This window comes from Bufo gargarizans, chromosome 8 (assembly GCF_014858855.1).
Source record: "Bufo gargarizans isolate SCDJY-AF-19 chromosome 8, ASM1485885v1, whole genome shotgun sequence".
Lineage (NCBI taxonomy): Eukaryota > Metazoa > Chordata > Amphibia > Anura > Bufonidae > Bufo > Bufo gargarizans.
Window position 1 is genome coordinate 60,691,501 of NC_058087.1, and position 12,284 is coordinate 60,703,784.

The following is a 12,284-nucleotide window of genomic DNA, read 5'->3' on the forward strand; positions in this document are numbered from 1 at the left end:
TAATGGTTGCGCATCACTAATTTCATACAACTGATGTGTAAAAAAACTCCTCTGAGGGATCAAGTGAAGCGGCTGTGGTGGCTGTGGTGGTAGGGGTGGTGGTGGCGGCGGGCGGGAGAGTGGTAACTTGAGAGCAGGTGACCAAAGCTGAGCTGGAGGAGGATGGTGTGTCAAGGTTCTTAGCGGAAGCTGTTGAAGATTGGGTGTCCTGTGTAAGCCAGTCAACTATTTTCTCAGAATTTTTTGGGTTCAGGGTACGTGGCCTCTGAACACTGGGCATTATTCCAGGGCCAGTGGAAATCAGAGCACCATGACCACGACGGCCCCTGCGGGGTGGCCTGCCTCTGCCTGTCTTTTTTTTTATTTATTTTTTATGTAAAGTGGTACTATGCGTGCAAGGTACTGTGCCAACGTATATAAGTGGTGGGCAGTGGGCACAGTACAGTCTGTGTGGGCCTGACACACACGGGCTTGCAAATGTGATTATATCACAGAAAAATTTTAAATATATATTTTTTTATCTGCAAGGTATTTGAGTGAATGACACCCTGTAACGGTATGAGTGGAGGCCTAGCAACTATACAGTATGTGTGGGCCTGACACACACGGGCTTGCAAATGTGATTATGTCACAGAAAAATATTAAATATAAATTTTTTTTATCTGCGAGGTATTTTCTGTCACACCCTGTATGAATGGTGTGCAGTGCACACAGTGCTGTCTGTGACTGAGCCTGCAGCCTCTCACACACGGGCAGCCAGGCAACTGCAATATATATATATATATATATATATATTTTTTTTTTTTTAAAGCACACTGATGTACCAGCCCTGAAAATGGCTTTTTGGGGTGCTTTCAGGACGCTGTCCTTACAGCAGATGAGTCTGTGGACACAGAACAATGCCCTAGCTAACGCTTTCCCTTTTGAATCAGCAGCAGCTGTGAATGCAGCTTCCGAATTATTCTAAAATGGATGCTGTCCAGGAGGTGGGAGGGTCTGGGAGGGAGGGTCTGCTGCTGATTGGCTGGAATGTGTCTGCTGACTGTGAGGTACAGGGTCAAAGTTTACTCAATGATGATGTATAGGGGGCGGACCGAACAAGCTATGTTAGCCGGGAACTATTCGCCGGCGAATAGTTCGGGGCATCATTATACACCACTAAAGAGGAGAAAAGGAGTTTCATTTGTTATTAGTAAAAACCTCTCCTTCTCAAAAACTGGATACGTATTAGATCCTGAAGGCAGGCATATTTTTCTGAAAGGGTTAATTGGAAACAAAATGTTTACATTCGTCAATGTATATGCACCCAATAAACTTCAGGTGGCGTTCTTCAAAACCGTCTTCGAAAAATTGGACTCTTTTACAGAGGGCACTATTATCTTCGGAGGTGACTTTAATGTTACTCTTGAACCTAGATTAGATTCTTCATCGAGAAGTTCACGATTCTCTCCGAAACAACTTAAAAATATTCGGGGGCTTTTTCAGGAACGCCAACTGATTGACATTTGGAGGATTGTTCACCCCACCACTAGAGACTATTCTTTTGATTCGCAAGTACAAAAAAGCTTTACCAGAATAGATTATTTTATGATCCCCCAAAAAGAGATTAGCTCGACAATTAGCACTGAATATGACGTCAGACTCTTATCTGATCATGCTCCCCTTCTGGTGCACTTTCAATTTGAATCTCAGGAGGTGAAACCCAGAACCTGAATTCTTAATGAAAGTCTTTTGAATAAAGATGACAACACAAAACAAATCTTTACACATCTGGATCATTTCTTCAAAGAAAGAGGAGTCTTGATCCAGATGAGGACTAGAGAGAAAATAGCCAGGGATAGAGATATGGAGGAATTACTACACAAAATTAAAACATTGGAACTATCCCATAATGCTTCTCTATGCACTCAAACAGAGGCAGAGCTCACAGAATTTAGACTTAAGGTAAAGAATTTATCAGAACATAACTATCAGAAATACCTATATATGGCCAAATACCAACATTACTTTAAAGCAAATAAGTGTGGGAAAGATTTAGCGAAAATTGTAAATAGAGAGAAAGCATTGACAAATATACATAAGATAAAATCGGCCCAAAACATTGAACTTTATGAAGCAGACTAAATTGCAGCCACCTTCAAAGAGTTTTATGAGAAATTGTATAATTTACATTTGGACGCCCCTAAAAAGGAAAGAGAGGAAAGAAAAACTCTTATTGATGAATATCTTCACAACATAGAAGTTCTTAGATTAACTCCAAGAAAGAAATGCCATTTACTAAGGAAGAGATTATTGCTGCTATTGATAATCTAAAAACTGGACGTAGCCCTGGCCCAGATGGATTTTCTGCAGCTTACTACAAGAAGTTCAAAAATATCCTAGCCCCTTACTTAGTAGATTATTTTAACAGTGTAGACATAACTAACCCATTGAGACAGGAATCGTTACTTGCTCACTTCACAGTGATTCCCAAAGAAGGCAAAGATAATTCTATATGTGCTAACTACAGACCAATCTCTTTGCTAAACATAGATCTAAAATTATATGCTGGACTCATCGCGAGCAGACTTAGCAAATTCATGAATTTTCTGATCGGGGGTGACCAGGTAGGCTTTGTGCCCAATAGAGAGGCAAAAGATAATACTATTAAAGTGATGCAAATAATCCAATATGCGAAATTGAAAAATAATCCGCTTATTCTGGTCGCCTCCGACGCAGAAAAAGCCTTTGACAGGCTGAATTGGGATTACCTATATGCTGTATTACAAAAATTTATGTTCCCCGAAAAACTCATACAAAAGATCATGGCCTTATATACAAACCCCTCTGCCAAAATTAAATCGAATGGTCTTTTTTCTGACCCACTGTTTATCAAAAATGGCATGAGACAGGGATGCCCGCTATCCCCCCTCCTTTTTGTACTATCATTAGAGCCTTTCCTGATTAAAATTAGAGAGAACATCAACATTTCAGGACTAAGAACCTCCAGCGAAGAACATAAAATAGCAGCTTATGCGAACGATACTCAGTTTGCACTAACAAATCCCCTACAATCGCTACAATTTTTACTAAAAGAATTTGACCAGTTTAATAGAATATATGATTTGAAAATCAACTTAACAAAATCTGAAGTGTTTAATGTGAATCTGAGTGATAAGCTCTGGGAAGAGGTTTTAAAACTTAGTGAGCTCAAACCAGCAAATAACTCTTTCAAATATTTAGGGGTTAATATATGCAGAAACCTTGCAGATATGTATAAACTTAATTTCCTTCCCTTTTAAAAAAAAATTGAGGTCCAATTTAAGGAATGGGAACAGTTATGGCTTTCCTGGTTCGGGAAAATAAATCTGATCAAGATGAATATTCTTCCTAGAGTGCTTTATTTATTTCAAACTCTACCAATTGAAATACCTAAAGAATTATTCCGCTCAATTAAAAGACTGATCTCGAAATTTATCTGGCATAATAAACAATGTAGATTATCATTTACTACCATGGTCAGACCTAAAAAAGAAGGCGGTGCTAATTTACCAAACATCAAGGGATATTATAACTCCTCAATTCTTGCAAGGATACTAGAATGGACTACAATCCCAATTAGAAAAAAGTGGGTGAATATAGAAATGGACATGGCTAATACGAACCTGCCTGCTCTCTTATGGAGAACCTCGTTATTTACTAGTAAGTTCCAAAAAAATCAAAAAAATGTTGACGAGATTCTTCATTAGAAGATGGCATCATCTTAAGCAGCTCTTGAACCTCATCCCCAAAACTAGTCTAGATACCCCATTAGTGGGAATTATCCCTAATTATATAGGATTAAAAAATATAGCACTTAAGTCTGTCTTAAAAAATGGGAAACTTGTACCCCGCAAAGACTTGATTGAAAAACTAGTAGGTATTGAAGTCACACAAAAACAATATAGTAAGTTAAGTATCTTAATCAAACAATTAGATTTGACTCCTACCTCCCTGACGGGGAAGAAATGGTGGTTACAAATGATCCGCAATAATACTCCAGAAACACATATTATATCTAAATGTTACAATCTAGTAAATAACCCCATAGGACACCCAAACTATATTGAAAAGTGGAATAAAGAATTAAGTTCCAAACTTAATGAGACACAAATAATCTCTACAATTAAACATGCATTCTCCAACTCCACCTCCTATATTTATCAGGAGATGCAATTCAAGCTAATCTCTCAGTGGTATAGGACACCAGCTTTAATGAATCGTATTAACCCTGCCATCCCTGACACATGCTGGAGATGCAGGAAAGATAAAGAGGACTATTCACATCTATGATTCCATTGCCCACTTCTGACCACTTTTTGGGAAGATATTTGTAAAATAATCAATGAGATTTTTGGTACACATATAAAGCTTACGTTAAACATGGTGCTATTTAATATCTTTGACATACACCAGGATTGTGTAAACACAGACTTATGTCTATTTATACTTAACGCTGCTAAGATTTTAATCCCGTGACATTGGTTACAAAAGGACTCACCAACCCTGAAAGAATGGCTTGCTGAAATGCTTAAAGTTTTGGCATTTGAGAAAAAAAGATGGGACCTTATGTTTAAACCAAAGAAATATGGATGCGTCTGGAACAGATGGTCTCGCTATATGACAAAATAAAAAAATGCCTCAATTATGGACTAAACAAAGTGCCTCATGTTTTGATGTTCTGATGTCCAATCAAGAAGATACAGCAGATTTGCTATTATACATACCTTCAGTGAACCTATAGGCTGCTACTACACTCCTTTTTTCCACTTCCCTTCACTCCCTTCCTTCCCCTCACTCTCCCCCCCTCTTTCCTTCATGTTCCCCAAACTTAGATGATTTGGCTGTAATATTTTATGTGACTGGATGTTACTAAATAATCTTGTTATTGTCTAGATCCATGTTCCAATGTGAATGTTGAATCTTATATTTTATTGTCGGAGTGAAGTAACTCCAACTTTATCTCATGTATAATTTCTTTAATGTTTCATTTATTTTGAAATATATATTGTAAATCAAAAATAAACAGAATTTACAAGAAACCCTTTTAGGGGGGTTAATATTAATATCTATCATCATATAGTCTAAGATGGCTATGGGTTAATATCTAGTATCCCTAGTGGTGTAGGGTGGTTTATTGCAGTATATAATAACGTAATGCTATAGCTGTGAAATAGTTTAACAGTATAATGGAAATTACCTAAAGGTAATTTTTTTAAACAGCACTCCCCCGCCATACCAAATTTTCAACTTTCAACCTTTCCAGAGCAGAGCGGGTGCCAGACCCACCGAACTTCGGCTGTTTTAACCCCTTCACACAACATCACGTACATGCACGTGCCTCACCGCATCCCCACGTGCATGTACGTGATCGGCTTTCTTTGTCAGCACAGGGAGCGAAGCACTGAAGGTTCAGTGAAGCCGACGTGCTGGGGTTGCTAGGCAACCAGAGACGTCGGCGGGAACTGCATCGGAGCTCTGGCCCGCCCGCGATCGCTGTGATTGGTCCAATACTGCAGAGAGACCAATCGTAGCGCATCGGCGCAGATAAGGGGGGGTTAGGGAGCGACTATGTGCTTCTCCTTCTCTGATCGTCCCAATTCCTGTCAGGGAACCGATCAGAGAAGGAGAGAGTGTGAAAAGCTGCTGTAAATTAATACCTACCAGATCGAATTAACCCCTTTTGTGCCAAAAAGCTGCTTCTGTGCCCCAGTCAGTGACACAGATCAGTTCTGTGCCTCATCAACAAATTGTCATCTGTCATCTGTAGTCAGTTCTGTGCCTCATCCCCTGCTTCATACATAATTAACCCCTAATTCACCCCTTCAGTACCGATTTGCCACTCTTCTGTGCCTGATTTGCCCCAGTCAGTGAGATTAGTCCTGTCCAGTCCTGTCATCATCACCTCATCCAGACACCTGTCATTACTGTCCCTCCGTTAAGACAACTGTCTGCCCATCAAGACACCTGTCACTCCAGCCTGTCCGTCCATCAAGACACCTGTCCGTTCATCAAGACACCTGTCACTCCAGCCTGTCCGTTCATCAAGACACCTGTCAGTCCAGCCTGTTCATCCGTCAAGACACCTGTCACTCCAGTTTGTCCGTTCAATAAAGACACCTGTCACTCCAGCCTGTCCGTCCATCAAGACACCTGTCCGTTCATTTAGACACCTGTCACTCCAGCCTGTCCATCCATCAAGAAACCTGTGATGCCAGTCTGTCCATCAATCAAGACACCTGTGACTCCAGTTTGTCCGTTCAATAAAGACACCTGTCACTCCAGTCTGTCCGTCCATCAGGACACCGGTCAGTCCAGCCTATTCGTCCGTAAAGACACCTGTCACTCCAGCGTGTTCGTCTAGCAAGACATCTGTGACTCCAGTCTGTCCGTCAATCAAGACACCTTTGACTTCAGTTTGTCCGTTCAATAAAGACACCTGTCACTCCAGTCTGTCCGTCCATCGAGACACCTGCCACTAAAGTTTGTCCGTCCATCAAGACACCTGTCAGTCTAGTCTGTCCATCCATCAAGACACCTGTGACTCCAGTTTGTCTGTTCAATAAAGACACCTGTCACACTAGCCTGTCCACCCATCAAGACACCTGTGACTCCAGTCTGTCCGTCAATCAACACACCTGTCCCTAAAGTTTGTCCGTTCAATGTAGACACCTGTCACTCCAGCCCGTCCGTCCATCAAGACACTGATCACTAAAGTTTGTCTGTTCAATAAAGACACCTGTCACTCCAGCCTGTCCGCCCATCAAGACACCTGTCAGTCCAGTCTGTCCATTCAATAAAGACACTTATTACTCCAGCCTGTCTGCCCATCAAGACACCTGTCAGTCCAGTCTGTCTGTCCATCAAGACACCTGTGACTCCAGTTTGTCCATTCAATAAAGACACCTTTCACACTAGCCTGTCTGTCCGTCAAGTCACCTGTCACACACTCCCAAGTTACATAAAAAATAAATAAAAAATAGGTGTGCCATCCTCCTGTGTGTATATACTCGAGTCCTGTGCTTGAGTGGCACCATTCTGTAAAATATAAGTCTCTTATGCCCCATGTGGATTTGTGCCACCTAATACTGTAAAATAATACATTAATTAACCCCTTTTCTGCCCTAGTAAGGATATTGGCACTACTCTGTGCCCCATACTAGACCCCTGGCTCATCACGAGCTATCTGTGCTACCTGTGACACCTGTCAATAATTTCCAAGTGACTCGGGGAGTTTTTTTCCTATCCTCAAGGATATACAGTATTTTAGTCTGCTCTTCTATTTAAAAAAAAATATATATAAAAAAAGACAAAAAATCTACGTTAGTTTACAGTTTAAAATGACTAAATGGCTTTTCACTGCCGAGGAGGCATATGCCGTACATTTTGAGGACCCTGACTCCAACAGTCGAGATGAAGTGACATTTTTAGTTTCATCTTCCTCAGATGATTCATCTAATAATGAACCCCCTCGTAGGCGTCCTAGGGGTAGTGCGCAATCGCAGCCCCATACAAGTGACTCTTTATGGATCCCCGCAGATAACTATGTGCCCCAGGTGCCTGAATTTACAGCCACTCCAGGCCTCAATGTAGATACAACAGGTTTTCAGTGAAATTCATTTTTTCCAATTATTCTTCACTGATGAACTAATTAACTTGATGGTGGAACAAACAAATATATATGCAGAGCAATTTATTGCCTCCCATGCAGCCAGTTATCTCTCAGGGCCCCGCAAATGGACCCCCACTAACACGACTGAAATGCAAAGGTTTTGGGGACTTCTCCTAAGCATGGGCCTTATAAAAAAAAACAACAATACATTCGTATTGAAACAAAGATATTTTATATCACACCCCTCTTCACTGTCTTGCCATGCCCCGGGCCTGTTTCGAAGCTCTTCTAAGATTCCTACACTTCAGCAATAATAATGAATGCCCACTAGAGTTGAGCGAACACCTGGATGTTCGGGTTCGAGAAGTTCGGCCGAACTTCCCGGAAATGTTCGGGTTCGGGATCCGAACCCGATCCGAACTTCGTCCCGAACCCCATTGAAGTCAATGGGGACCCGAACTTTTCGGTACTAAAAAGGCTGTAAAACAGCCCAGGAAAGGGCTAGAGGGCTGCAAAAGGCAGCAACATGTAGGTAAATCCCCTGCAAACAAATGTGGATAGGGAAATGAATTAAAATAAAAATTTAATAAATAAAAATTAACCAAAATCAATTGGAGAGAGGTCCTATAGCAGAGAATCTGGCTTCACATCACCCACCACTGGAACAGTCCATTCTCAGATATTTAGGCCCCGGCACCCAGGCAGAGGAGAGAGGTCCCATAACAGAGAATCTGTCTTCATGTCAGCAGAGAATCAGTCTGCATGTCATAGCAGAGAATCAGGCTTCATGTCAGCCACCACTGCAACAGTCCATTGTCATAAATTTAGGCCCAGCACCCAGGCAGAGGAGAGAGGTCCCGTAACAGAGGATCTGGCTTCATGTCAGCAGAGAATCAGTCTTCATATCATAGCAGAGAATCAGGCTTCACGTCACCCACCACTGTAAGAGTCCATTTTCATAAATTTAGGCCCAGCACCCAGGCAGAGGAGAGAGGTCCCGTAACAGACAATCTGGCTTCATGTCAGCAGAGAATCAGTCTGCATGTCATAGCAGAGAATCAGGCTTCACGTCAGCCACCACTGCAACAGTCCATTTTCATAAATTTAGGCCAAGCACCCAGGCAGAGGAGAGAGGTCCCGTAACAGACAATCTGGCTTCATGTCAGCAGAGAATCAGTCTTCATATCATAGCAGAGAATCAGGCTTCACGTCACCCACCACTGTAAGAGTCCATTTTCATAAATTTAGGCCCAGCACCCAGGCAGAGGAGAGAGGTCCCATAACAGACAATCTGGCTTTATGTCAGCAGAGAATCAGTCTTCATGTCATAGCAGAGAATCAGGCTTCACGTCAGCCACCACTGCAACAGTCCATTGTCATAAATTTAGGCCCAGCACCCAGGCAGAGGAGAGAGGTCCCGTAACAGACAATCTGGCTTCATGTCAGCAGAGAATCAGTCTTCATATCATAGCAGAAAATCAGGCTTCACGTCACCCACCACTGTAAGAGTCCATTTTCATAAATTTAGGCCCAGCACCCAGGCAGAGGAGAGAGGTCCCGTAACAGACAATCTGGCTTCATGTCAGCAGAGAATCAGTCTGCATGTCATAGCAGAGAATCAGGCTTCACGTCAGCCACCACTGCAACAGTCCATTGTCATAAATTTAGGCCCAGCACCCAGGCAGAGGAGAGGTCCCGTAACAGAGAATCTGGCTTCATGTCAGCAGAGAATTAGTCTGCATGTCATAGCAGAGAATCAGGCTTCACGTCACCCAACATTGGAACAGTCCATTGGCATATATTTAGGCCCCGGCACCCAGACAGAGGAGAGGTTCATTCAAATTTGGGTAGCCTCGCAATATAATGGTAAAATGAAAATAAAAATAGGATTGAATGAGGAAGTGCCCTGGAGTACAATAATATATGGTTAAGGGGAGGTAGTTAATGTCTAATCTGGACAAGGGACGGACAGGTCCTGTGGGATCCATGCCTGGTTCATTTTTATGAACGTCAGCTTGTCCACATTGGCTGCAGAAAGGTGGCTGCGTTTGTCTGTAATGACACCACCTGCCGTGCTGAATACACGTTCAGTCAAAACGCTGGCCGCCGGGCAGGCCAGCACCTCCAAGGCATAAAAGGCTAGCTCTGGCCACGTGGACAATTTAGAGACCCAGTAGTTGAATGGGGCTGAACCATCAGTCAGTACGTGGAGGGGTGTGCACACGTACTGTTCCACCATGTTAGTGAAATGTTGCCTCCTGCTAACACGTTGCGTATCAGGTGGTGGTGCAGTTAGCTGTGGCGTGTTGACAAAACTTTTCCACATCTCTGCCATGCTAACCCTGCCCTCAGAGGAGCTGGCCGTGACACAGCTGCCTTGGCGACCTCTTGCTCCTCCTCTGCCTTGGCCTTGGGCTTCGACTTGTTCCCCTGTGACATTCTCTCAGTAGCGCGTCTACCAACGTGCGCTTGTACTCGCGCATCTTCCTATCACGCTCCAGTGCAGGAAGTAAGGTGGGCACATTGTCTTTGTAGCGTGGATCCAGCAGGGTGGCAACCCAGTAGTCCGCACACGTTAAAATTGTGGGCAACTCTGCTGTCGTTGCGCAGGCACTGCAGCATGTAGTCGCTCATGTGTGCCAGGCTGCCCAGGGGTAAGGACAAGCTGTCCTCTGTGGGAGGCGTATCGTCATTGTCCTGCCTTTCCCCCCAGCCACGCACCAGTGATGGACCCGAGCTGCGTTGGGTGCCACCCCGCTGTGACCATGCTTTATCCTCATCCTCCTCCACCTCCTCCTCATCCTCGTCCTCCTCGTCCTCCAGTAGTGGGCCCTGGCTGGCCACATTTGTACCTGGCCTCTGCTGTTGCCAAAAACCTCCCTCTGAGTCACTTCGAAGAGACTGGCCTGAAAGTGCTAAAAATTACCCCTCTTCCTCCTCCTCCTGGGCCACCTCCTCTTCCATCATCGCCCTAAGTGTTTTCTCAAGGAGACATAGAAGTGGTATTGTAACGCTGACAACGGCGTCATCGCCACTGGCCATGTTGGTGGAGTACTCGAAACAACGCAACAGGGCACACAGGTCTCGCATGGAGGCCCAGTCATTGGTGGTTAAGTGGTGCTGTTCTGTAGTGCGACTGACCCGTGCATGCTGCAGCTGAAACTCCACTATGGCCTGCTGCTGCTCGCACAGTCTGTCCAGCATGTGCAAGGTGGAGTTCCACCTGGTGGGCACGTCGCATATGAGGCGGTAAGCGAGAAGGCCGAAGTTACGCTGTAGCGCAGACAGGCGAGCAGCAGCAGGATGTGAACGCCGGAAGCGCGAACAGACGGCCCGCACTTTATTCAGCAGCTCTGACATGTCGGGGTAGTTGTAAATGAACTTCTGCACCACCAAATTCAGCACATGCGCCAAGCAAGGGATGTGCGTCAAACTGGCTAGTCCCAGATCTGCAACGAGATTTAGCCCATTATCACACACCACCAGGCCGGGCTTGAGGCTCACCGGCAGCAACCACTCGTCGGTCTGTTGTTCTATACCCTGCCACAACTCCTGTGCGGTGTGGGGCCTGTCCCCCAAACATATGAGTTTCAGAATGGCCTACTGACGTTTACCCCGGGCTGTGCGGAAGTTGGTGGTGAAGGTGTGTGGCTGACTAGATGAGCAGGTGGAAGAAGAGGAGGAGGAAGTCGAGTAGGAGGAGGTGGCAACAGGAGGCAAAGAATGTTGCCCTGCGATCCTTGGCGGCGGAAGGACGTGCGCCAAACAGCTCTCCGCCTGGGGCCCAGCTACCACTACATGTACCCAGTGTGCAGTTAGGGAGATATAGCGTCCCTGGCCGTGCTTACTGGTCCACGTATCTGTGGTTAGGTGGACCTTGCCACAGATGGCGTTGCGCAGTGCACACTTGATTTTATCGGATACTTGGTTGTGCAGGGAAGGCACGGCTCTCTTGGAGAAGTAGTGCCGGGTGGGAACAACATACTGTGGGACAGCAAGCAACATGAGCTGTTTGAAGCTGTCTGTGTCCACCAGCCTAAATGACAGCATTTCATAGGCCAGTATTTTAGAAATGCTGGCATTCAGGGCCAGGGATCGAGGGTGGCTAGGTGGGAATTTACGCTTTCTCTCAAATGTTTGCGAGATGGAGAGCTGAACGCTGCCGTGTGACATGGTTGAGATGCTTGGTGACGGAGGTGGTGGTGGTGTTGGTGGTATATCCCCTGTTTGCTGGGCAGCAGGTGCCAACGTTCCTCCAGAGGCGGAGGAAGAGGCCGAGGCGGCAGCAGCAGAAGAGGCTGAGGCGGCAGCAGCAGAAGAGGTAGCAGGGGGAGCCTGAGTGACTTCCTTGGTTTTAAGGTGTTTACTCCACTGCAGTTCATGCTTTGCATGCAGGTGCCTGGTCATGCAGGTTGTGCTCAGGTTCAGAACGTTAATGCCTCGCTTCAGGCTCTGATGGCACAGCGTGCAAACCACTCGGGTCTTGTCTTCAGCACATTGTTTGAAGAAGTGCCATGCCAGGGAACTCCTTGAAGCTGCCTTTGGGGTGCTCGGTCCCAGATGGCGGCGGTCAGTAGCAGGCGGAGTCTCTTGGCGGCGGGTGTTCTGCTTTTGCCCACTGCTCCCTCTTTTGTTACGCTGTTGGCTCGGTCTC

The 12,284-nt window shown here is 45.0% G+C and overlaps 1 protein-coding gene across 1 annotated transcript in view; it reads right to left on the minus strand.

Moving 5' to 3' along the window:
* The window catches only part of LOC122945723 (putative methyltransferase DDB_G0268948), a 217,187-nt gene that overhangs the window by 23,338 nt on the left and 181,565 nt on the right, over positions 1-12,284 (minus strand). The gene's annotated exons all lie outside the window — the stretch shown is intronic.